The sequence below is a fragment of the Chlorocebus sabaeus genome, chromosome 1 (genome assembly GCF_047675955.1).
Source record: "Chlorocebus sabaeus isolate Y175 chromosome 1, mChlSab1.0.hap1, whole genome shotgun sequence".
In the NCBI taxonomy this organism is placed as follows: Eukaryota; Metazoa; Chordata; class Mammalia; order Primates; family Cercopithecidae; genus Chlorocebus; species Chlorocebus sabaeus.
In genome coordinates, this window is record NC_132904.1 from 50609971 (window position 1) to 50637692 (window position 27722).

General features: G+C 44.4%; 1 protein-coding gene across 2 annotated transcripts in view; it reads right to left on the minus strand.

Moving 5' to 3' along the window:
• The window catches only part of SPON1 (spondin 1), a 313903-nt gene that overhangs the window by 40575 nt on the left and 245606 nt on the right, over positions 1–27722 (minus strand). The gene's annotated exons all lie outside the window — the stretch shown is intronic.

The window sequence follows — 27722 nt, forward strand, 5'->3', positions numbered from 1 at the left end:
CAGAGGGCAGAGCCATGCTCTGTGTCCAGACACTGAGTGGGGCCTGCTCCATGCCAGCTGGGTCAGCAGAAGCTGCAATGTGGCTAACACATGGCCCTGAAGACTGTCCCCCCAAGGTCTGTCCTGCTGGTGAGACCCATGGCTGGATCAGACTCCCTTGGACGAGGAGGCCAGCACAAAGCTGAGGACCCACACCCGTGGTGCTCCTCAGGTTCTCTGGCTCTGTTTTGCTTTGGATGATGAATAAAGCATGATAAAGTTATTTTAGGGATAACTGGGGAACTCGAAGTAATTTTTTGAGGAATAATTTGATAATTAACATTTTGAAGGAAAGCATTGAATGGTCATCATAGGGCAAAAATCAGAACTTTGTTGATCTTGCTTAACTTTGAGGTTTGGTTGGGTTTTTATTTTCAATTACCCACTGCGGGTGAGGGGTGCCATGATCTTTGCAAGGCTGGAGGCCTCCACAGGCCGAAGTTCAGCTTTGGTGGGGAGCTTTCCCCAGAGTAGAGTCAGCTGGCCCTGTATTACCCCTTTCCCTGGCCCGGGCCCAGCAGTGCTCAGACACAATAGTCCATTGTGTGTGGAAAACTCCAGAATGTCACCAGCTGGGGAAGGAAGGGCTTTGTTGCCAACTGAACAGATCCCTGAGTTCCAGGGGAAGAGACTTGCTTGGCTGGCTCATGGCGACAAGGCTACAGTCCTTAGAGTTGTGCCTGGCAGCAGGTGCCTAGAATATAGTTAGGATGCATTGTGACCTTCTCCTGGTTGGGTACCTTGCCCAGAAAATCCCACAGCCCCATGGAGACTGGAAGGAAGGAGGACAGTGCCGTCTCTGAGGCTCAGGCCCAGAGGTTATAAAATGCTTTCTGGTCCAGCGCTTCCCATTTACCATGCAGGAAAGGGGCGGTTGGGTGGTGGTGGTGCAGAGGAAGGCGGCTTAGCCAGACCCAGTGTGGTCTAGGCTCCTACAGACAGTCCTGGGCGTGGAGAAGGGCCCACAAAGACAGGCCAGCAGCGGTGAGCCACCCAGGAAGCTTGCAGCCTCCACCTAGGCTCAGGCTCCCTGGGGTGCCCTCTTTGCATTAGATGAAAAAAATCTTCGGATGCACAGACACCCCAACATTCATACGTCTGCAGGCAAAGCATTTCCCAACAGAGCAGTTACATTTCTCATGCAAAATATATTTATTTGTTTACAGTGTATCCCTTCTTCCCTCCTAAGAAATACCTGTTGAATGACCAAGAAGTTGTTTATCCTGAAGTCACATATAGAACACAACTTATCTGTCTCCCGAGTGCCAGCTCCGTATCTCCCCAGACCTGGTTTTCCTCCAGTCATCTCATATGCCTCATGGCTGAGCCCTTCCTCTGACCTCAGAGTCCTGCTCCTCCTCCAGCAGGCCGGCCTGGGTTGAAGGCACAGCTCAGGCGTGCCTGAGCTGGATGCCAAACACCACCAGCTCCCTTCACCCCCGACACCAGTCAGGTTGAGGCCTCCAGTGTTCACCTCCTTCCACAGTCTCCCCTCTGGCCACACTGTCTCCAGTATCTTCTTGCTTCCCCCAGTTCATCCTCTACTTGCTGCAAATCTGACCATATCTGTCTCCTGCCAACACCCTTCAAAGGCTCCTGGTAATTTCCATGACAATTTCTTACTTCCTGAGTTTTGCTTACATGGTCCTCCTCATCCAGTTCTGCTCTACTTTTTTTCTTTGATTTTTAATTCCAGAATAATACACACATTGTGGAAAACTTTAGCATCACAGAAACTCACGACGTAAATGTTGAACACAGTCTACTTCAACAGCGACCCTGCCTTCTGTCTCCTTCTCCCTTTCCAGAATATTACAGCGTGGTGTGTATCTTTCCAAATCTTCTACGATGCACATGTAAGGATGTGTGTGTGTGTGCATGCATTATATTTAGCTTTCCTGCCAAATTTGTGTCATACTGAATATCTTGTTCTGTACCATGACTTTAAAATATTTCCTTAATATCATATCACAGGAAACTCTCCATCAGTACATACTATATACTATATATACTATGTATCTTATCTCTCTTTTTTGATTTTTAAAGTGTTAGGTATCTTCAAATTATGGCAAGCCAGGTCAAGACTTATAAAAAGGGAATCCGAGATACTGTCTGATGACAATCCCTTTGCTCTTGAAGAAATATTTCACTAGAAAATAAAATCAATGTGGGTGAAGTGAAGGTGGCTGCCAAGTTAGCTGACCCTGCAGATTCACCTCGCTTTATAGTTAAATTTTGGTTTACAGGTCCCAGCTAACATAGTGATTTTGCTTTTGTAGTATATAACTCTACACACACACACACACACACACACACACTATTGCTTCTTGGCCTTTTGGCCAAGATCAAATGTACAACTCCACAAATACAGTTGGGACCCTACATTACCATTTATTTATGGTGATGAAACTCCATTTAGATCTATGGAGGCTCCAAGGATGGTGGGTCCATGTGTGTGGGCATGACAGCTTCCTGCTGTGAATCTTTTCATCTAGTGGGTACACAACATCTGCATGGTCAACAGCTTATTGTTCTCTTTTTTGGTGATCATTTGAGTTAAATGAAATAGAAAGCAGGAGCATTCTACCACACTTATTTAAAAAGCTACATATTTTTGTTGAAGCAGCAAGTTATCTGGTAGAACTTAACTTTTACAGGATCAGAGAGAATCTTCCTCATTTATGGCCATATCTCCATGCCCACGACTGCTCAGTAGATTGTTGAAAAAGCAAAGTCACACTCTTTGATGTATGCAGACAGATATGTAGCAGGGGATATTCTCTAACTTATTCTACTGGCACCATTAGTAAATATTTAGTTGTTTTCATAAATGATGCTGTGATGAAGACTCATGTACATATTTATTTGCTCATACATCCAAGGATTCCTGTGTCATTGAGTCAAAGGAGTGATCAAAACATGAAGCAAATTTAAAATTGTAGTCGGCCCTACCAAATTGCCGTCCAAATGTCTGTACTAATTTCTACTCCCAGCAAGGATGTGTATGTGCCCACGTTCTCAATTTAGGGCACAGAAGATACTATTCATCATTTTTAATGTTTATGAATCCAGCAGGCAGGAAAGTAGCGTAGTTGAGAAGCATAAGCTCTTGAATCATACCTGAGGTCATATGCTGATGGTACCATTTACTAGCTCTGTGTTTTTGTTTTGTTTTTGAGACAGGGTCTCATTTTGTCACCCAGGTTGTAATGCAGTGGCACGGTATCAGCTCACTGCAGGCTCAGCCTCCCGGGCTCAAGCAATCCTCCCACCTCAGCCTCCTGAGTAGCTAGGACTACAGGTGTGCACCACCACCCATGGCTAATTTTTGTATTTTTGTAGAGATGGAGTTTCACCACATTGCCCAGGTTGATCCTGAACTCCTGAGCTCAAGTGATCTGCCTGCCTCGGCCTCCCAAAGCGCTAGGACTACAGGTGTGAGCCGCCGTGACCTGCCAAGCTCTGTGTTTTTTGGCAAGTCTCGTGACCTCTCTTAGTTTTCTCATCTGTGAAATAGGGTAAAAAGAGGATCTTCTGCATGGGGTTGTTAGGGGGACTAAATGACAACTCATGTAATGTGCCAGTGAAGTGCCTGGCACATAGCAGGTACTCCATCAATATTACTCATCATTCTGATTCTTACTTACATTCAGGCCAAGTTGGTATCAGAATTGACTTGTGCTGCCTGAGTACAGAGACTGGAGCACACAGTTGCAGGTACAAACCCACAAAGCCTCAGGAGAACTTCCCTCCATTGAAAGCCAAGCTCTGCGTCTCAGGGAGCGTATGATGGAAGGCTTATGTAGCTTGGATGGGGGCACTGGGGCCCTGGGCATTTCATATTCTGAAGAACGAAGGACTTAAATTCAGAGTAAGCAACCCACACTTCAGACTTAAATGAAAAGCTTATTTTAACAAGTCTCTAAGGCACAGACAGGAACTTTCAAGAATCCTTAGAGCCCCTCTCAGCTCCCACAGGACCCTTTTCAAACAAAGTGTTTCAGGGCATCCACAGTTCATGCTTTGTTAGGATGATGCCAATTAAAATAGGAAAAAACCCAAAGATACTACAGGCCACTCATATTCATCTTCCATTTTGCTTTTGTAAGCATACTGTGGGGCTATAACAGCTGTACTTGTACCTCACAGTTACTGGTACCAAATGGGAACAGCACATCCCCTAACAGGCCATGGGCTGAGGTCAGGTCTGGAGGGAAGCGGGTTCATGTGGAATGAAAACAGATCTGGAACAGATCTGTTCTGGAGGCAGCAATTACATCAGTACCAGGAGGTAAACAGGGTGGTCTGAGCAGAACAGACAGTAAGGCTGTGAGTCTAGGGTCAGGGCTGGTGTCTGAACCAGTCTTACCCCACGCTGGCCCTCCTCCGCACTCCAGAGCCAGCACCCAGTGAGGGAGAGCTCCGAGCATCTCAACTGTGCCCATAGCAGAAGGCCAGAGTCTGTCACCTCCCCCTGTCCCTTTCTTCCTAACTTTTTGACTTTGTCTTCCAGTCCCGAAACACAAGCCATTTCCTCATCCTAAACATTCCTTTGCTCCTGGCAGCACTGAGGCTCAGACCTCAGTATGGAGTCAGCCTGGCCAACTTCCCTGATGCCCCTACCATCTCTCCTCCTCCCAGGAAGAGAAATGGGATGCAATCCATGATCATAGCGGGAAAGGAAGAGAAACAGGTGGAAATAGCGACAATAATAAAACAATTATTTATTTTTTATGTGCTAAGCATCTTGCTAGCCTTGCAAATTGCCTAATAGATAGCATCTGATTTAATCCTTACAACACATTTGCAAGGTGGGTATATACTTTTTAATCCTCAGAAACACATTTATTCGGCCAAATTAGTTTCACAGTCAGCCGACTGAGCTAGAGTTTAGACCTCAGTCTGATTCTAGAGGCCACACTCGTTGCCACCGTGAGCCCAGGCAGAGGCGGACTGAAAGTACACACTATGGCCCAGGAGAACCAGGCCCACCCCTCCTACTTCTGCTGCTCTTAAGGGCACGTCCTAGCCTACTTTCGGTTCTGCGTATCACAGCCACACGTGGAAGACTATCAGACTATGTTCACAATGCTGAACGTTAATGCTGTTCTGACAACAAGTTTTGATGAAGCTGGGGAGGCACCGGCTCCTTGGGCTGAAGAAAAACTGTCTGCTACTAAACAGGGGAAAATCCAGTGCCACTAATTGCAAATGCAGTGATACACAGCCGTACACACAGTGTGCATTCCCCCATTCAACAGCTTGTTTCTTACAGAAAGCTTTGGAAATTGCTATCATGCTCTCCACTGCAGGTGAGGAAGCTGAGGCTCAGAGAAGTCAGGTCACTGGCTGACCACACAGGAACCACGATTCCAACGCAGGTGTATCTGACTCCAAAACTCACATCACATTCTTTCCACTTTCCCTGACTGTCCTTCCTCTCCATCCTTCTCTGCTCCCTCCCCCATGTTGCTCATTTTGCAGCCAGAGCACAGCTGACCCTGGTTGGTGGCTTTCTCCAAGGAGCCCTTGCTTTGAGGTACAGGCTCACTGGGGTTCCCTCTGGGAGAGCGGCGTCTGGAACCTTGCATAGGGATCCTGGTGAGCACTATTTGGCCCATTATTTGCTTTTTCCCTTTCCCAGTTGCCATGCACAAAAAATATCCATCCTGACAGCTTCTAACTCTGAAGGTAACTTTTTCATGCCTGGGTGAGTGTCCTGGTGATGAGTAGCAGGAAATGGGCCATTTTATGAGGTGATCACGGGGCTGTAAGCATCTTTAAAACCAATTGTGCCCAACAGTCGCCTCCCTTCATTTCTACGGGCTTTGGGCTTCTCAGGTCATAAATAAAACAGCTCATATTTGGTGGCACTTTGTAGTTTGCCCATGGTCTACACTGCTGCCCTCTGAGGAAGGCAGGCAGGTGTCCCCATTTCTTAGGTGAGGCAACAGAGACTCACCTCTCCTCTGACAGAGGACTCACTGCTCCCGTCAAGGCACCAGTGACCTCTCTGTGCCAAAGCCAAAGTCAGTGCCCAGCTCTCGGCTCTCATGGCCTCTCAGCAGTATTTGACACAGCTAGTCACTCTCTCTGCCTTGTAAAGCTTTCTCCTCGGCTCTGGGACTTGCTGCCTCTGATTTTCTTTCCACTTCATCAGCTGTTCCTTCTCAGTCTCCTTCGCTGACTCCTCTTCACTTTCCTCTAAAGCTTGAAGTGCCCCAGGGCTCAAGCCTTTGGTCTTCTTCTCTTCTATCCACACTCCTTTGGTGATTGCATTGAGTCCCCTGCCTTAAAAAGCCAACTGTGTGTGTGCTGGTGATTCCTAAGTTGTAATCTTCTACTGCAAACTGGCCTCTGACTCTAGACTTGCATATCGGCCACTCAGCATTTTCATCTGTATATCTAAGTAGCATCTCAAACTCAACAACATGCCTGAAACCAAACTCCTGATCTTCCCCTCCCTAAGCCCAGCCTCCTTCATTCTTCCCATCCCATTGCATGGCAATGCCGTACTTCCATTTCCATCCATCCTGGATGCCTCTTTCTCTCCTACCGTGCATCTCATCCATCGGCACACCCTGTCAACTCCACTTTCAAAATATCTTCATGATCCAACCACTTTCCATCTCCTGCCTGTCTCCATCCTGATCCAAGCCACTATCATCGCTCAGCTAGATGAGTGCAGTTGCTTCCCAGCAGGTCTCTCTACCTCCCCTCCCTCCCTCTAGACTCTTCTTCATGCAGCAGTGATATCATGCCATTCCTCTGGCCAAAATCCTCCAGCAGCTTTGCATCTCACAGCAGACAGGACCTTGCTCTGGTCTCCCACGCCCTCCATGGTCTACCTGTCCTCCTGAGTGTCATCTTTTACTACTCTTCCCCAACCTGGCTTTCAGCATCCTGGACTTCTTATGTATCTTTAAACATGCCAGGCATACTTTGCACTTGCTGTTCCCTGTGCCTGGAATGCTGTTCTCCCAGACACCAGAGCACTCTCTCCTTTGTTTCCTCCAGGTCTTTGCTCAAATGTCAGCTTCTCAGGGAAGCCTTTGATGTCCATGGCAGGTCCCTGCCCCTCTTTTGACTCAGCATCCCTATTCCTTTATCCCAGTATCTTTTCTCCGTAACATTTGCCATTGTCCAGTTGACTGTGCATTTTGCTTATTATTTTTTTTTGAGGCAGGGTCTTTCTCTGTTGCTTAGGTGGGAGTGCAGAAGCATAATCATGGCTCACTGTAGAATGACCTCCTGGGCTCAAGCCATCCTTCTACCCTCAGCATACCAAATAGCTGGGACTACAGGTGCCTGCCACCATGCCCAGTTAGTTTTTAAATTATTTGTAGAGATGGGGTCTTGCTTTGTTGCTCAGGGTGGTCTCAAACTCCTGGACTCAAGCCATCTGCTTGCTTCAGCCTCCCAAAGTGTTGGGATTACAGGTGTGAGCCACTGTGTCCTGCCTTATTTACTTTTTATTGTCTATCTCCCCCTGCTAGAATGGAAGCTCCAAGAGGGCAAGGGTGTTTGTCTGTTTTGCTCCCTGCTGTACTATCAGTGTTTATATCTATGCTGGGAATACACTTAGCTAATACTTCTTGGATGAATGAGAGGCTGTGATGAGGAAGGGGCTGGTGTCTTCCGAGCCCCAGTCCGTGAACACTCCCTTGACCTAGGATGGAGCCAGAGTAGTGTGAAGTGACACTCATCGACCTGGGTGTTAGCTGGAGGCGCTGGAGGAGCAGTGAGAGCCCCAGCATAGAACTGTGCCAGCACTGCCAGGTAGAGGAGGGAAAGGGACAGCATACAGGGGCCACTTTGGGAACCATGGTCAGAGCTCACAGGTTCTGAACCTGGCTCAGGTGGGCGGGCTGGCTGGCTGTTCATAAGTGCTCATTCCACGCCCCATCCCCTGGGAAGCAGCTGCCATCACAAGCTGCTGTCTGATTAGCTATTTCAGAGCCAGAGAAAGTATCTGAAGCCTATTAGCAGATCCACTAGAAGATGATGCATTTGCACAGAAGCATTTCAAATTCAATTTCTTTTTATTTCTTTTCAAACACAGCTTGTAATTCCGATGGGAAAATTGCATAATGTCCATAGATAACAATTTTCCCCTGAGATGGTTTTGTGGAAGCAGCTTGGCATTTCTGAAGCCAGAGAGGAAGGGCCCATCAGAGCTGTTTTGGGCCTGCCCCACTGCCCCTCCGCCCAAGAGCTGCCTCTGGTGGGTGGGAGCTCTGAGGACTCACATCACCCTATTACCTTCTGTGTGCTGGCACTGGCCATCGGCATTTATTTAGCTTGTCCTTTGGTAACTGAAGTACTATCCTGGGTTTAACCTCATTTTCTGCATTTTTATTATGTTCTTTTTAGTGCTCATGCAAGTCAGCTGCTCCCCTGAGTGAAATCAGTGAGCAAAGGAGCAGAAGAGGCTGATGGGGCATGCCTGCCTCCCATCCCACCAGCCTCCAGGACCTGCTCTTTCGTGACCTGCCTCCCCATCTTCTACCCGACCTTCAGCAGTCAGAAAAACCTTAGTGCCAAGGCCAGAGCAAAGAAGGGAAAAGGAGGCCACAACAGAAGATATTCAAACATCATGTAGGTGATGCTAAATCCAAACAGGAGAGAACGTCAAGCAGCGGCTATCTGCCTTCAAACAGAAGGGGCTGCGAGGAAGCCCAGCCCATGAGCCAGGCCATATCTGACTGGAGGTGCTTCAGCCTGTAAGGATAGTGCCCCTTTCAGCACCCCTAACCCTGCCCCATGGGAACACCTCCTGTAGTCTTCAAGAAACAGCATTGGTGGCTGGGTGTTTTGGCTCACACTGTAATCCCAGCACTTTGGGAGGCCAAGGTGGATGGATCACCTGAGGTCAGGAGTTTGAGACCAGCCTGGCCAACATGGGTGAAACCCCATCTCTAAAAGTACAAAAATTAGCTGGGCATGGTGGCGGGCACCTGTAATTCCAGCTACTTGGGAAGCTGAGGCAGGAGAATCGCTTGAACTCAGGAGGCAGAGGTTGCAGTGAGCTGAGATTGCGCCATTGCGCTCCAGACTGGGCGACAAGAGCAAAACTCCATCTCGAAAAGAAAGAAAAAGAAACAGTATTGGACACTCCTCAACAGTGATTCCCATCCCCACTGCCATCCCAGGGCAGGTCCCGTCCCAGAAGCCAGAGTTAGAGCAGGGGCCGCATTGCATCCCTTCTATATCGCCAGCACCAGCCTGGCTTGTGAGAGGTATGCAGGGAATATTTAAGGGATAAATAATGAATGAATTAATTAAACAATTAGTTAATAATAAGCTAGAGGAAGCCTCTGGCCTTGGCTGCCCTCCCAGAGGGTTTAGGGGCTCTTGTTCGGAGTGTGATGGGACTGGGACATGGCTGAGGGGTTTGTGAGCAGAAGAGTGGTATGGCCTGATTTATATTTTTAAAGGATCCTGCTGGCTGCTATGGGAAAGTAACTGGAATGGGGCAAGGTGGGGAGCAGGGACCCCAGGCAGGAGGCCATTGCTGTATCTGGTGACACAGGACCAGGGAAGAGCAATGGGAGGGGTGCAGACATATTTTACAGGTCGGCTGGGCATTATCTACTGACGGATTGGATGTGAGGTATAAAACAAAGAGGGATCAAGGATGACTGCAAAAGGAGGTGTCATGTAGGAAGCTAGATATATAAGGCTGGATCTCAATGGAGAAGTCCAGGCTAGAGATGTAAACTCCAAGTCATCAGCATAGAGACTGGTAGTTAAAGCCACATAATAGATTTCCTGGGGAGTGAATGGAGGCAGAGGTGAGGATGGGGGAGAGCCAAGCAGACTAAGGTGCAATGGCCAGAGAGATAGGAGGACACCAGGACCTGCCCAGGGCCTCTTCAGAAACCCCATGCTACCCCCATTGCTACCTCTGTGGCCCCTGTTTACTGCTGCCCTACTGCCCCCCTGCCACGTGCTCACTGCTGCTGCCACTGCTCCACTGGCCACTACTGAAAATACAAGGGAAGCAGGTTCAGGAAAGATGGAGGTGAGCTAGCGGAGCCAGCAAGCCCAGACAGCACTTTTTGAGAAGTTTGCTGTGGAGCTGACAAAAATGGCAGTAGCAGGAAGGACATGTGGTTATTTTTTAAAAGATGTGTAATATGAGGGCAAGTTTGTATGTCCAAGTGTATAATCCAATACAGAAGATAAACTCATATTGCAGGAGAGAGGGAGGGTGCAGTTGCAGGAATGGAACCCTAAGGTGAGATCCAGACCTGGGAGGGAGGAGTGGTCTTCCAGCATTGCCAGAGTGGGGAGGGAAGAAGGAGGCCGCGGACAGAGCTGCAGATGCTCCGGTTACTGGTTAACTGCAGGTGCTCTGGTTAGTGGTGACAGGCATGAGCCAGAGAACATGTGGGTTGGGTTACTGGGGCTGATGGTGAGGACTCATTCATCCAGCAATGATAGATGGAGCCCCTAGTCCATTCCAGGCCTATTCCACATGCTGGAGAGAGAGTCCTGAACAGAAGACACACCCATCCTTGTCTTCAAGGAGCTTACATTCCAGAGGAGGAGGCAGACATAACAGCTACACGATGTGTCCAGTGATGATTGGCTCTCTGGGGAAAATACAGCCAGGAAGGGTGAGGTGGGGGGGGGGGGCCAGGAGAGGGCGAGAGAGTTATGTTGTAATTTTAAATAGAGTGGTGGAAGAAAGCTTCACCAATAAAGTAACTCAAGTATTTTAAGAAACAGATGCTGATGCACATGAAAGGGCCAGGAAAGAACTCTATTAGAATGAAAATATACCTCACATACTGAAATAAGGTCTTTAGAATTTAAAAACATAACCATGTTTTGGCCACACACACACATGCACACACACACACGCACGCACACACACACGCACGCACGCGCACACACACACACACGGGGTCGGGGTAGAGAGAAGCAAAAAGAATAACCCTATAATCCCACCATCCTTACCCGGCAGCTTTCATCAATTGCAATATTCATTTGCTTTGTCATAGTTGACATCATAACTTATGCACAACACACACACACACACACACACACACACACGTATATACTTCTGTATCTTTTTTTTTTTTTTTTTTTTACACATTGCTATATAGTCTTTGGATTCACCATTAAAAAAAGTCGTGTCACAAATGAGAGTATCTCTAAGATATATTAAATGTTAAAAGGAAACTACAGTACAGTTTGTATAGTAATCTATTTGTGTAATCTATTTACTTTTGTGGAGGGGGTGGTAAGGATAAAGGAAATTGTGTGGGTATATATTTCTAGTTGCATAAAGTATCTCTTGAAGGATATATAAGAACATTACAAAAATCAGCTGTCTCGGGGAAGGGAACTAGGTAACCAAAGAGCAAGGAAAAGGCTTATCACTGTGTAACCTTATATATCTTTTGATTTTCAAACCATGTGAATATATTACCATTAAAAAAATGGAGGCTGGGGCCAGGTAGGGTGGCTCACGCCTATAATCCCAGCACTTTGGGAAGTCGAGGCAGGTGGATCACGAGATCAGGAGATCAAGACCATCCAGGCTACCATGGTGAAACCATCTCTACTAAAATACAAAAAATTAGCCAAACGTGGTGGCAGGGACCTGTAGCCCCAGCTACTCGGGAGGCTGAGGCAGGAGAATTGCTTGAACCTGGGAGGTGGAGGTTGCAGTGAACTGAGATCGTGCCACTGCACTCCAGCCTAGGTGACAGAGCGAGACTGTGTCTCAAAAAAAAAAAAAAAAAAAAAAGGCAGCTGGGCACAGTGGCTCATGCCTGTAATTCCAGCACTTTGGGAGGCTAAGGCAAGAAGATTGCTTGAGTCCAGGAATTCAAGACCAGCCTGGGAAACAGAATGAGACTTCGTCTCTACAAATAATAAAAGTGAAACATAAAAAATAAATTAGCTGGGTGTGGTTGCACACACCTGTAGTCCCAAGCTACTCAGGAGGCTGAGGTGGGAGGATCGCTTGAGCCCAGGAAGTCAAGGCTGCATAGAGCTGTGATTGTGCCACTGCACCCTAGTCTGGGTGACAGAGTGAGACCCTGTCTCAACACCATGAACGAAAGAACGAATGAAAGAAAGAGAGAGAAAGAAAGAGAGAAAGAGAAAGAAAGAGAGAGAAAGAGAAAGAGAAAAGAATAAAGAAAAAAAGAGAAAGAGAGAGAAAGAAAGAGAGAGGAAGAAAGAGAGAAAGAAAAATGGAAAGTAAAAAGAAAAGGTCGCATCCAAGCCTGTTTCCCAGGGTTTTCTCAACTGGTTAGTCATGAAGGCTTTTGAGGTGGGCATTGTGTGAGGCTGACCCCGCCTGTGGAGGAGAGTAGGGCGGACGTCTAGACCCGATGGGCTTGGAGCCAAGGCAGCAGCTGGGAAGGTGGGCAGAAGGACAGATCACCATGGCAGGGGTAGAATTCATAAGATAGCTGATGGGTTCTTCACTTGACAATTTTAAAGACTGTTAAAGCTTTGTTAGGCAAGGAGTATCTTTAAAGTAACGGCAGTTTCAAAAGAAATGAGAATTCATCCAGACACCAAGATCTCCTTCTCCTTCTCTTTCTTTACTTAGAAATGTCTGACCCAGGTGTTATTCTGGCAGCTTAGTTTGCTGGGTCCTTAAATGTAATAACATTTCACTTCATCATCTCCCTTTATCAACTGATTTCCATAAAAAGCTTTCAAATTATTAAGTAATGAAGCTCGAAGTGACCTGAATGGGGGAGAAGTAAGTGTGCCTTAAGGTGCTCAGCACATTAGTATCAAATAAGGATCCTGGGAATGCTGCTTTCTTAAATGCTGCTATTTAAATGCAAAGTAACAGCTCTCCTAAGCTGTGAAAGCTTAACCCTTTTCATTCTCAAGTACCCTACATATTTGAGGTTTGGGGAGAGACTCGGGAGATGACAGGAGAAATTTTGTGTTGCGGCTGACACTAAAGGGTGTCCATTCTAGGAATTTGAGAACACACACACACACACACACACACACACACACACACACACACACACAGAGGCTGTCCTCTCTTCCAGGTTTCCCATGGTAACAGAAGTTTCTCTGACCGTGAAAACCCTCTTTTAGTTATTTTCGTGGCATCATGGAGCAGGAGTTGAAGAGCGGTGTGATGGAATAGGCAGACCGAGGGTTCAGCTCTTGGCTTGGTCTCTTACATGCTGTGCAAGTTTGGGGAAAGTGCTACTTTCTGAGCCTGACTCTTTGTAAAACACATGTTAACGAGCTCCTTTCTGGGTCAGACCCTGTGCCGGGCTACTGGCACAGGACAGTAGACCAGACTGCCCTGTGGAGCTTGTTCCCTGGTGGGTTAATCACAGTGCATGAAGGTTAAATGAGGTGTCAGTCAGGGCCAGGAGAATAGTAATGAAGGGGGTGCTTCTGATGACTGAGTCATACTGGCAGGCTTTCCACCCCTCTTCTGTCAGTGCAACCTCTCACTACTGCCTGACACACCTTTTGGCCAAATCTCCTACATCACCTGTCATGCCCAGGCACCTCAAGGCTCGTGCTTTTGCACTGGATCCTTCTGTCTGGAATGCTCCTGCCCTTGTCCCCTCAAGCCACTCCTCTTCTGAAAAAGCTTACTGATGACCCGAGACTCTCAGATCCTCTTTGTCCATATTTGTTCACTCATATAAAGGTATCTTCCCCACCAGGTGTCCAGCAAAGTACCCATGTCATAGTAAGTGCCTGATCAAATATGTTGAATGAATGTTCAATCAAGTTTTTATTCCCAAATATAACATGTGAATTGTGAGAGGATCTGTCCATCATGATTACTGCCACCCAAAGAAGTATTCGTAAAACTTTGTGATTGTCACACCATGGGGATATCACAGGTATATGCAGCAATTTCCAGCAGGGGTAACTGGGATGGAAGCTTCCTAACCTTCATCTTTCTTGGAGTAGGTTCTGAAGACCTCTAGGGGCCTGTAAATATGTTGTTACAGTCTTCTTAGTTCTCTGTGGGAATTAAACATTTATATTTATATTTTTGTGAGGATAAAGAAATAGATCGCATACATATTAAGGATCATCTCAAAGATCTAGTCAAACATCACCAGGCAGTTCAGTGGCTGGGATGCATTTGTTTTCACATCTCACTGTTGCCCTGTACAACTTTATTGTGTGTTAGTGTGGAAGACAATGCAGTGTTCTGTCCAGATCTCTCTTGAGGAGTGAAGGACTTACTTCCTAGCTGCAGGGATGATGGTAAAAGGTGGCTCTTAGCTGTCAGTTCTTTGGCATTGGCCAGATACCACAGCCTAATGTGAGGTCACACTTCCTTCCAGGGTGAACCTCATCTAGTGATCCTCCAGGGGCACAAAGGTCAGTGCTCTTGTCCCCAAGGCAGGACAACTCTGAAGAGCCACCCAGCCCAGTGAGTTGGTTGGCAGAGGTCTTCGCTGGGCCTGCAACACAGCTCAACTTCTCCCTTTGCACATCCTGCTTCCTCCCCCTCACTCCCACAGCTGTGGTTCCCAAGAACATTCCTTGGTAACTTCCTGCACTCTAATCTTGATGCAGGTCTCCTTCCCAGAGAACCCAGCTGCTAAAGAGAGTGGAATGAAAAGAAGGCAGAGTTAACAAATCAAAGACATTTTGACTAGGTAAAGCCCAAAGGATATGTGTGCTGCTGCCTGAACAATGTGTTGTCAGTGGTTGGAAGAATAGTGAGAGAACTGAGTTAGTCCAAAGGGGCCTGGTGTATGCATACCAAACTCGGAAGGACCCAGGCTACGAAGGTCAGCACTGCATCAAGATTGTGAGCAGTCATTTAATTTCAGCAAAACAGCATCACCCATCACATTAAAGCAATGTTCTTAATTAGCATTTAAAGTGTTTGCAGTTTTATTTGTGTTATTATTAGTATCACTATTTTGTTTTTATAGTGTTATGAGAGCTATAAGCATAAGGAGTTCATATCTGGTTATCTTTGTACATATTTAAATAATATGATTATGAAAATCCTTATATCTCAACTTTGGGCATTTGTGAGCTTGTATTTGCCGTTTAAAAGAGATCTATACATCACTCGGGTTTGGGAATTATTTAATTTTGCAAGAGCATGGTATTAAGAGGCTGGGTTTTGGAGGCTCTGTGGCTTAGTAACCTTGGGTATGTTACTTAACTCTTTGAGCCTTGATTTTCTCATCGGTAAAATGGGATAATAATCTACCTTCCAGGCCTGTTCCAAGATACAAATGAGCTGTAAATAAATGTAGAATGCTTTCAAAGCTTCTGACACATATTAAGTGCACAATACATGGCAGTAGTTAGGAGAGGCTGAACAATAAAGAATGCACCTCTCTGTAAGCCCTTTCTAAGCCTGGCCTGGAAAAAGTCAGTGGCCTGCATCCATCCCTGACAGAGAGTAGAAGGAGGGGTTTTGGGGGAGTTACTTTCAACAGAAAGTCAGAGTTAAATTTGCTTAAAAGCAAGCAAGCAAGCAAGCAAACAAATAGTAAGGCCTCAAGGCACACAAAAGTGAAAGGTTAAAATAGAAAACTATGAAGAGCTGTGGCCTAAATTTAAGTTCAGGGGATCTTACATTTAGGGACCACTTAATAAATGAAATAAAGCTGGGAGTGGTGGCTTGTGCCTGAAGTCCCCACTATTTGGGTGGCTGAGTAGATGGATCACTTAAGGCCGGGAGATTGAGACCAGTCTGGGAAACATAGTGAGACTCCATCTCTACAACAATAACTAAATAAATGAATGAAATGAATATTGCCATGGTAAGCTAAGTAATGGTCCCCCAAAATATCTACATCCTAATCCCTGGATCCTGTGAATGCTTCATTATATGTCCAAAAAGACCTTGCAGATATTGTTAATGATCTTGAGATGGGGGGATTGTCCTGGATTATCAGGGTGGGCCCTAAATATAAGTGTCTTTACCAGAGGGAGGCACAGGGAGATTTGATCAAAGGAGAGGGGAAGGCAATGTGATGATGGAAGCATAAATTGGAATGATGTGGCCACAAGCCAAGGAAGACTGGCAGCCACTGACTGTGTACTGGAGCCTCCTGAAGGAACCAGCTCTGCTTGTATCTTGACTTCAGCCCTATAAGACTCATTTTGGACTTCTAACCTCGAGAATTGTAAGAGAACCAATTTGTGTTACCCCAAGGCACCAGATTTGTGAGTAATCTGTTACAACAGCAACAGGAATGGATATAATTCCTATGGATCGTACTTGCCTTTTTGATTAGTGAGTCTAATGAAAATAAAATGCAGACAGTCCCTGACTTAAAATAGTTTGATTTAACAATTTTTTGACTTTATGATGATGTGAAAGCTTTATGCAGTCAATAAAAATTGTATGTTGAATTTTGATCTTTTCTGGGGCTAGCAATTTGTGATATGATACTTTTGTGGTGCTGGACAGCAACGGTGAACCACAGCTCCCAGTCAACCTCTCAGTCACAAGGGTAAACAACCGATACTCTACAGTGTAGTGTGTTGCCAGCATTTTCTGGATATTGTGTTTTGTGTTTTCGCATCCAATTATGTTTAAAAAAAAATGCCAATTTTCCACTTAGGATATTTTCAGCTTCCAATGGGTTCATTGGGAAGTAACCCCATGATGGGTAAAGAGGCATCTGTAACTAAAACCTGTCATTAGAAGGGAGCATTGTAAGGGGCATTGCTATTCAAGTCCGAAGAGCTTGATCTGAATCCTGTCTCTCTACTTCCTAGCTGTGTGATCTCAGGCCAGTCAGTAAGCTTCTCTCAGCCTTACCTTCTTCATCTCTAAAATGGACTAAAGTGAACTCAAATACTTAAAGCTGTAAAGATTAAATGTTAGAACACTTTACGAACCATACAACTATGCGCACTATTTGTCATTATTAGTATTACAAAATTTTTAAAATCCAAATTGAAGATTGTAATCAAAATTCCACCTTTTAGGAAGATGGCCCGATGATGCATACAACATCTAAGACATTATATAGACAAACATTTGATTTAGGCCCAGCAAGAAAGTGCTTTAGAACATGATGCTGAAAAATCTCAGCAGTACACCCCTGTCTGCAGTTCTCTTAAACATCACATACTTAAACCACAGCTTACTTTCAACTCCTTATTTTTGCAACCCTGTAGACATATGGTGATATTATTGTCACTTGGACTTCTCTCTGATATTTTATTTTCTTTAAAAAGACAGTATCAATAATCCAATCTTCTCTAACTACTGCACAATTTTCCCACACTTGGGGTTTCCTGAAATATAAATCATGGAAATAATCCATGCTTGAAGCTGTAACAATAAAAATGACTATTATTTTTCAAACTCAAGACATGTCTTCAGTCTATCTTCATTGGCACAGCACAATCTCCAAAGCAAAAGGAAGAAAATAAATAGCTTAGAAGTTTGAAGTTGGATCCTATCAACAACCTCCCCTCCCATTTCTAATTCAATCAAGCTTTTCCTTACTCAGGCAGTAAGGAGAGAGGATGCTGTCTGGATTGAAACTATGTATAGTTTTGTTCTCTTAAAAAACATTTTTATAATAGATTTTTCCTTATACAAAATATGTTCTTTGTAGAACACTTAGAAAATAGACATAGGCAAAAGGAATAATATAAAAACAATTCATAATCCCACTACCCACTGATAACCATTGTTACTTTTTACATCGTAAGCCAGAAAAAAAGACATGTTGGTGTGCCTGAATGTGACATTTATGGACTCAACGAAGCAGCTTAATTCTAATGATCATAGCCTGGATTCTATATTCCTCCATGCAGTTGGGCCCTGCTGTGAGTCAGCAGACCTGGCTTAGGAAAATTCACATCCATAGCCTGAGAAATCACAAGGAATGGTGTCCTCAGCCACACCCTGGAGAGGCCTCCGTCACTCCATCCCTGCCACGTCTATTGCCTTCACTACGTCTTTACATTAGCGCAAGAGCCTTCAAAATCAGTTCCTGCCTCCCGTCTCCCTGCATCCAGTCCATCAGAGGGAATTTTCTAAAACAGACACTTGATCAGGCTACTCCACTCTTGAAATTCTTCCTTTGGATTTAGGGGTAAAGTCCAATTTTGTTCAGCATGGAGCCCAAGGGCTCACCCTTTGGCCCCGCCTACTTCTGGCCTCATATCTCCCTCAGTCTTTCATCCTTATGTGTATCCTTTATGCCAGTCACCACCATCCTCATCTTCATCCTCATCACCAAACCAGCTAGCAAGTACTGGGTCTGGCCTCTATGCTAGATATGAGAGTGCTACATGCATTATCTCATCTGCACACTAACAGTTCTTTAAGGTGGGGTTTCCTGCTGAGGAAACTATAGCTTAGAGAAGCTAAATTCACTCGCATTCATGTAGCTAATAAGCAAAGGAACCAGCCTCTGAACCCAGGGTCCTCTGATATCAAAGATATTCTACTTGCAGTTTCCTGAACGACACAGCTTTTGTTTTTTAAAGCTTCTTTGCATAAACTACTATCTCCCTTTTAATCCTTTTAGCCCTTTCTCACCTAGGTAATGCCTACTTGTCCTTGAGAATAAAGTTCAAGGCTTTCCTGACGGCTTGGTTTAGCGTAGCCACCCTTCCTCTGTGCTTCCAAGGTAACCTGTGTTACACCCTGTCATGGGATCTGCCTCAGGGACTGCAGTTACCCCCTTACATATCATGTATCCGCTTCCTCCACTCTCTGTGCTTCAAGGGGAGGAACTGTTATTCATCTCCTCTCTATATCCCTCTTCCCCACTGTCTAGTACAGGATTTGGCATGAGGGAGGTATTAAATAAATGTTTGTTTAATAAATGAATGAATCAGCAGCAGCTCCTAGAGCCTTCAAATAGTCTTCAACTGATCAAAATTTGATTTGCTTATAATGTTTCTGCCAGAAATGGCTCAGAGAAATAAGGAAAATGAAAGCCAGAAAGAATTCTCTGCCAGATCTCTTGCCAGACTGGAGCCAGATAAAAGAGTCCGTCATTAGTAACTGACTGCATGTCCTCAGTGGTGCAGAAGGGACCTGGACTCCCTGGTGTTTTCTTGTTACATTTAATTCTTGTCACTTGGCTATTTTGTGACCCAGATAAGACCCAGTGGCAGGGCACCTAGCTTTGGAAATTACTGAGAGGCAAAGAACAGAAGGTAGAGGGGAGAAAACTAAGTCCAGGGTCTCTCATAGATTGAAAGGGAGGGTGTGAGGGTGGGAGGTAGAAGGGAGGAGACAGAATTTGGGGTGGTGAGGGGGTGTGCCCCAGTTTTCACACTCACAAAAGCCTCAGATAAGATCTGGCATTTTCTCCAGAGTCACAGAGATACACCAACAGAACCGAATGACTTTCATCTTACAGTTTTCCATATGTCCTGCTACCAATCAACCCTATTTATGGTGAAGTATAAGTGAATATTTTTATAATTCTTACAATCTTGAGATCAATACAATTTTATTACATTGTATTTTGTTGTTAAAGCCTTACCCCAATTTTGCCAATCCTGTAGTAGTACTTTTTCCACTATTTATTTATTTATGAGACAGGGTCTTGCTCTGCCACCCAGGCTGGTGTGCAGTGGCGTGATCTTGGCTCACTGCAACCTCCGCCTTCTGGGTTCAAGCAGTTCTCCTACTTCAGCCTCCCAAGTAGCTGGGATCACAGGCATGCACCACTACACTGGCTAATTTTTGTATTTTTAGTAAAGAAGGCGTTTCACCATGTTGGGCAGGCTGGTCTTGAACTCCTAACCTCAAGTGATCTACCCGCCTCAGCCTCCCAAAGTGCTGGGATAATAGGCATGGGCCACCATGCTCGGCCCACTTTTTCCACTTTTTAGTATGCCAGAGCTTTTTAAAAAATGGAGATAACCTTACTTCTGAGAGGCTCTGGCTGTGCTGTAGGATCTGAGAGAGACCCGTTTGTTTCTTGGGTGCAGTTTGTTTGATCTTTGGGAATCAGTAAGTGGGTGGGTGGGACAGTGAGGTACTAGAGCTGACTTCTGTCTAAGGAGCATTAATTACATGCATCTTTTCCCAACTCTACTTTCAGTGGCATCACATTGGTAGCTGGAAATTGGCCCTGGTGGGAGTATTTACACCATGGAAACTGGCAAACATAAATCAGGGCTTACTTATTTTTCTTTCTGAGAGCCTGTTGTTAAATGTTTATTAGTATGTTACTGGTGGTGAGAAAGGAGAGGGAAACCTTAAGCTGGAAGCTGGAGGTATTTTTCCGACCTAATGATGGTATACGTACAGATGAGGGAGGACTCAGCCACTCAACTGGTATCAAGATTTGGGAACATCCAGGTTCATGGGCAGCGGCTATATGTCAGTGCTCCCCAAACTAGCTGTGCTTCAGAATCAGCTAGAGGCTTTCTAAGTCTACTCATGTTCAGGTCCCACCTCAGCGCTCCTGAATTGGGATCTCTGGGTGGGGCACAGAAATCTATAGTTTTTAATATGTTCTCAAGGTCACTGGTCACTGGAACAGTATATGGAAATCTTTGCCATACGTCTCAAAATATCCAGACAGTTCAAGAAGATGTTAAAATGCATCCTATGAGGATATGGATTTCCTAATCAGGTCCCCTGTCATGTGATGCCTCTGTCACCTGTCACAACTTGATGAGACCTGGTTAATGGAGGTAGTGGTGCAGGGACAAAACAAGGAAGAGATTATGAAATGTTATAATGGGAAAAAGCATGGTCTGAAAATATTTTTGTACTTATACAAAGCTTTGTCAGAAATACTCTTTGAAATGGGCTTAGGCCATTGTATCACCTGTCATTGAGTTCCCAAATGAGTTCACAGGATGATAAAATATCTCATGGTGCCAATGACTCCAGTACTCACAGCAGCTGAAAGTGGTCCTAGTCCCAGGAAGAGGTGGTAACTTGGGTTGGATAAGACAGTGATCCCTGGGCCAATATCTTCACTGATGGCTGGGAGTGACCAGAAGGCTGGTAGGTAGCAGAGACCAGGAGGACAGATGCTAGTTAACGGCTTGGAATTAGGAGGCTCGCAGGATCAGGGTTCTAATGAGAGGTGAGGAGGTGATCAGAATAAGGTGGAGCCTGACCTTTCCTCTTGCCCTGCATCACGTGGGGTGTGGAAGAACAAATGCCCTTCACTTGCAAGGATGGGGGGAGCAGAGAACAGGTTTTTGATAAGAAGGAGATTGAGGGAGAGCTGGGTGTGGGGCTGAGGATGAAGAAGAGATTTGGAGGACACATTAGGGTCACATAGACATTTCCTATTACCTAAAAATGTCGGGTGAGTCCACTTAGAATGGAAATCTGACTTTCGCCATGGCAGTTGGCTTGATTTGTATGACTGTGTATCCCATTCATCACACTGTATTATAATGTTTTAAAAATGTGTTTATGTTCTAAGTCCAAATTCCAGGTGTAGTAGAAATAGCCTAGGCCTTGACTTAAGACAGGCCTAGGTTTGAATTCTGATTCCTTCCCTTTCTAGGCCTTGGACAAGCCATTTTACCTGTCTGAACCTTAGTTTCTTCATGTATAAAATGGGTATAACAACTCTACCTTCTGAATTCTCGAGAAGAATAAAACAGATATTGTCTGAAATCTCCCACTACAATGTCTGAGATATAGCAGGTTCTCAGTAAGCCTTGACCCTATCTCCTTGACTAAGTCATCTTCGTCTCTCCACGATCTATCACTGTTCATGGTTTCAGGAGGACGCACAAAATATGTTGGTTGAATAAATGAATGGGTTGAATGAATGAATGGGTAAGTGAATAAATGAATAAATTAATGAGTAGAAATATTCAGAACAACATGCTGAGGAAACCAAATGCACTCTGTCATGCCTGAAAGGACTTCCCTTGAAATTCTTTGAGGCATTTAGCTCAGGCTGGGTCCTCTGTCCCATTTCAAGGTCAGGGCCATTCCTTTGTCCTGACCCTGGCATAATGAGCCATGAAAAGCTTACCGCTTTGTTTCTATTTTAATCCTTCTGTTCATTTAATGGGCTATATTTTTCCTGGAAACAGTGGTGTGACCATCGCCAAGATAATGGGTAATAACATTAACATTACCACCAGTATGATCCAGATATTATTCAATTAAACTAATAACTCCTAATGCAGAAGAAATTGTTTTTCTCCTAAGAATCCAATTCAGTCATCATCTCACCCTCATATTTAAATGACAGAAATTACCTTTAAGTCATAGATCTGTAATGTGATGTTAAAATGGATTTCTAATTATATTTTATGATGCTATATTAGAGACGCTTTTAAGGTCAAAGTTTATAGCTTGTAATGTTTTCATTTTCTATTATCAGGCAATTTGAATTTCTTTTCAAATATATAATGAACAAAAATTAGAAAAATTGGGAGGAAAAACCACTTCAAAGGATTGCTCAAAACAGTCTAACAATGTCACCTTAGTAAGAATTAAAAAAAAAAAAAAAGGCTGTGATTATCACTCAGCTTTAACACTGGTCTCCTGAAGACAGAGATAGGGAAGAAAAATCACCTTCTCACAGTTGAATTAAAGAGCTTTGTCATCTAGGATGTTGGCTGAACCATGTCCGGAGTATGGTCCTATTATTTCCTGGTCCAGATCTTGAATTTGATGGTATGTGCAGAAGGGTTCAAGCAGAGGAACTGGCTCACACTACTCAAACTTTCAAGATGTAGAAGACAAGCCCAACAGTGAGAAACAGGAATGCCAAGTGGACTCTATGTAAACTTACGGGCGGGCATGGGGCAACACAGCCTCCACATGTAGGAAAGGATTTTTTTTTTTTTTGGCACAAGTTCTTACTCTGTTGCCCAGGCTGGAGTGCAGTGGTATAATCTTGGCTCACAGCAACCTCCACCTCTTGGGCTCAAGCAATCCTCCCACCTCAGCCTCCTGAGTAACTGGGACTACAGAGGCACACCATCATGCCCAGCTAACATTTGTACTTTTTGTAGAGATGGGGTTTCGCCATGTTGCCCAGGCTGGAGGAAAGTCTTCATGAGAAGCCATAATCTTAACAGAATATTGCCTGGGAAGCACAGAGTTGAAGCAGAGGTGTTTAGCTGAATAGTTTTTATGGACCTCATGGAACTATCTAAGTCAAATGCATTTACCTCCCATTATGGGAACAAACCTGGCTTGCAGATAAACACATCATGTCGTCTGGTCATGCTATCTTCTTGGACTGCAAAGAAGACCCCAACAAACTCCTGTCTTTCTAGAGGTCATGCAGACTACTCTCTCCTAGTTAGATCTTTCTTCAACAAGGTTACAATATGACACAAATAGGTGGCAGTTTTATGACAAACATTCAACTTTAGAGGATTCATACTAGTTGTGATTGGAATTTGGCTATCATCCACTTAAAAGCCAGATCTCAGGGTCACTTCTGTATGTGGTTTAACTCATACCATCTGCATCAATTTTTCCCCTTCAACTCTTAGAGGGTACCTGCTCTCCTCATTAGGGGGGCCTCTCACCATCGCCCACTACATACTGTCTACACTTTGATTTAGAAAGAGACTGGAACTAGGATAACTTTTTCCTTATAGTTTGAATTTAATTGTCAAAGTTTCCCAGCAAAGGATGAATTCCCTGCTGCTTTTCGATAAAACTGAATGTGATTGCAGCAGGTAGGAACATTGCAATGAGAAGAAATAGGAAGGCTCCATAAATTAATGTGTGAAAGAAGAAATCTATATTCATTCTGGTTCTTCTAAGTGGGTTAGATGAATGGCTCACAGCATAGGTGGCAGTGGGTGGGGGACAAAGTGGTGAGCAGGATGGCTTTCTACACCCACCCAGCATGAAAAGACATGGAAGGCAGGAATAATAAATTCAGAGATCGCCCCAGAGCAGGGCCAAATTCTTCGTCAGTTAAGTCTGTGCTCCATTCCCACCTATCCCACTGAGTGCTTTGTTATTTTTCCACAGCCCAGAGCAGAATTCAGTCCTTCACTGTTCAGAATTCATGAAACAGAAAGGTTATTCTATCCAAATTGTCAACAGACAGAGCTAATTTCAACCTCGCCAGCAACTGGGAAAACAAATTATGACAGAGAAAAGAAATGGATATTTGCAGTTTGCTTTTCTAGGCTGTTCCTAATATGGGTCTGATCTGCCATGAGACTGCCACACAGCTTTCCTTGTGGCACAGAACTGAGCCTATGGATGAAAGAAGACATGGCTCAGGTAACATTTCATGGGTCTCTAGGCAATCGCATTGCCTACTTGTCACCACAACCAGAAATATACTGGCTGCTAGGGTATGCCTAACACCTGAATGCCCCAGGAACAAACGCCCCTCTGATTTGGGGCTGACACTTCATTCATTCACCACTCATTTATTAGGCGTCTATTATGTGTACTGGGTGTTGGGGACACAGAAATCATTAAGATGTTGTTCCTGCCCTCGGGAAGATCATATTTTATCAGAGGGACCAATGGGAACACATAATGACAAGTCAGGGAGATATTGACTCCAGGTGCTGGAGCTGGAGGAGCTATTCATTCTCTCTGGAGTGGCTGAGTTCTCACCAGGTATTTCATAAACTGCCTGACACAGACAGGATGCAGACCCTCCAGGGGAGGAAGAGAGGACTCGGGAGGGAGAAGGAGGTAAGATATTTGGGTTTTCCAAGTCGCCTATCTCCTTGTAAGGAATGGTCACAGATATGACTAAGGTGGGAAAAATCTGGGGCTGTCATCAAACAAAATAGAAGAGGGTGTATCTGTATTTGTGTCAGCACAAATTATTAGCTGTAGTGTAATATGAATATGATAATCATACATTCCATTTCTTGGACACTCAGAACAGTGGTTTACAAACTTTAGTGTGTATCAGAATCACCAGGAGGGCTTATAAAACAGATGGCTGAGCCCTATCCCCAGAGTTTCTGATTCAGTTAGGTCTAGGCTGGGGCCTGATGAAGAATTTGCAGTTCTAACAAGTCCGCAAGGGAGAACCATTGACCTAGACAGTGTCTGCCACATAGTAAGGGTCCAATAAATAGTAGTTCCAAATACTATTCGGTCCTGTGCTTGGAATTAGCTAACTATCCTTATAATAGCAGTATATTACAGGAATTGTTATTGTTTTTATTTTATACATGAGAAAATGGAGACTCAGAGATCTCAATATTTTGCCCAACATCACAGAGCTAATAAGTGGCACAAATTATATTTAAACACAAGTCTTTTTGAGTAAAAAAAATCCATGTTTTTTCTGACATACTGTGTCTTCAATAAAAAAGTGTTTTTTCTTCCTTTTTAATACAGAAGCTACAAGATTCAGCAGTAAATAAGTGAAGTCGACAGTCATAATATCCCTATTCCATTTCAGATATTTCTGCAAATATATTATTAACATTATCCCTCAGGAACCATGGAAAGGCCATTTGTTTCTTGAAGATATTTGTAAAAATATATGAGAGAGCAAGGGCTGGCTGTGCACTGAGCTCTAGAAGCCTCCTAAGCTAATGGCTATCAATTTTTTTTTTTTTTTTTAATGTAATGGAACACATTTTGTTAAACAAAAGTATACTCAGAACTCCAATATATAAAGCAGACAGGAATAGGGCTACTTTTAGATCTAAGAAACAAATGTTGGTGCTGGCTGAAACAACCGAACTGTGAGCACTTGTAGGCAGAAACAGAGAGCTCTCCCCACGAAAGCATTAGCTGTGATACAAGCAAGACAACCATCTGATCTGCTTTGGAGTGGGATGCAAAAATGGATCACTGAGTTTCTCTGAACCAGGAATAAGGCAGAAGAAAGTCCAGCAAACACCCATGATGCATGCCGCCTTCTCCTAGGGAATGGCTTCACCAGTATCCTACTGAGATGGTGTTGTTTGGTTAGATCAGGCTGATGCTGTTGCTGTATCTGCCTCACAGTAATGCTTTTAACACTCTAGTTAGGCTGCTTTATATTTATAATTGCTAAACAATTTAGTCACCTGTTTAGTTCATTCTTTATCAACTAATTCTTTTGTGGTCTTTGTGAAGTTCAGAGTAAATGTTATAGTTTGAAAGTGTCCCCCAAAATTCATGTGCTGGAAACTTAATTTCCAATGCAACCTTGTTGGGAGGTAGGGTCCAATAACAGGTAATTTGGGTTGTGAATGGATTAATTTTGTTATTGTAGGAGTGGGCTAGTTATTTGAAGAGTGCGTTGTTGTAAAGTAAGTTCAGCCCCTGGTGCCTCTATGTTTCATGTAATCAATCCATTCTGCCTTCTGCCATGGGATGACCTTCCTCAGATATTGGCCCCATGCTCTTGGTATTCCCAGCCTTCAGAACTATGAGGCCAACTGTGGTATTCTGTTATAGCAACAGAAAACGACTAAGACAATAAGGAACCTCATTAGCTATTTCTAAGGAGTACCCTACCAAGCGAACCCAACTGATCATTTCCATTACCATCCAGTGAGAGATTCAAATAGGCAGCTACTCCTCATGGAGCAAGGCATCTGCACATTATATGCTTCTCTGTTTGGTGAATAGCCCAATACTTAAATATGTGTTCAGAGCACCCTGTGATTTACTACCCAGCCCCAGATGTGAAAACCCTTTGTATGTACAGGGTTGATTCATAAACCGCCACAGATGCCAACTTCATTGTCTAGAGTTGAATCTCATCCAACACTACCTATTTATTTTTGGGCTGTGAAGAGACACCAAGAAGCAATTGTCCCCAGTACCCATTTTTCCTATCTTCTATTTGGCAATAACTTACAGACAGGTGTGGCCATGTGACTAATATTTAGCCAATGTGATGCAAACAGAAGGGATGTGTGTAACTTTTGGATCATCTTTTACAAGGAAGCTATTTGTCCGCAATTCTCATTTTCCTTTTCCCACCACTTGAGAAGAAGTAGCAGCCAAAGCATGTTGGATCCAGATATGGGAGCTGTATGGCTGAAATAGACCACCAGCCTTGTGTTGCTCACCTCTAAACTGTGATGTATAAGGGGAAATACACTTTTATCTTGTTGAAGTCAGCATATTTTTGGTCTCTTTATTACAACAGCTTGACTTATAACCTACATATGACCCAAAGATAACTCAATTCTCGGACACTCCTCCCACTAGGAGGTGGGGATCTATGTTATCTCCCCTTGAATGTCGGGGGCTTTGTGACTGCTTTGGCCAGTTTCTGAGCCCAGGCCTTAAGACACTGGAAGCTTCCACTTCTGCCTTTTGTATTACTGCCTTTGGGGACCCCAAGCCATCATGTAGAAAGTCTGACTCTCTGAGACCGCCATGCCGAAGAGCCATGCAGACACTTCAGTTGCCAGTCGCTGCCTTCAAGACACCCCTTGAAGTTTCCAGTCATAGGAATAATACCATCACAGACCCTTTACAGTAGCCCATTTGTATTTGAATACCACAAGTAACCTGGCCAACAGCACTCTGAGAAGAAGAAATCACCCAGGTCACCTAAGGAGGCAATGTGTGGAACTACTATGCTAATACTGATCTTGTGACCATAAAGGGAGCCACTGATGACACATTACAAATGGCAGAGTGGGCTGGGTGTGGTGCACACCTGTAGTCCCAGCTACTTGGGAGGCTGAGGTGGGAGGATTGCTTGAGCTCAAGAGTTCTTGGCTGTAGTATGCTATAATCCTGCCTGTGAATAGCTACTGCAGCCTGAATAACATAGTGAGACTCTCATGTCTTAAAAACAAAAACAAAAACAGAAACA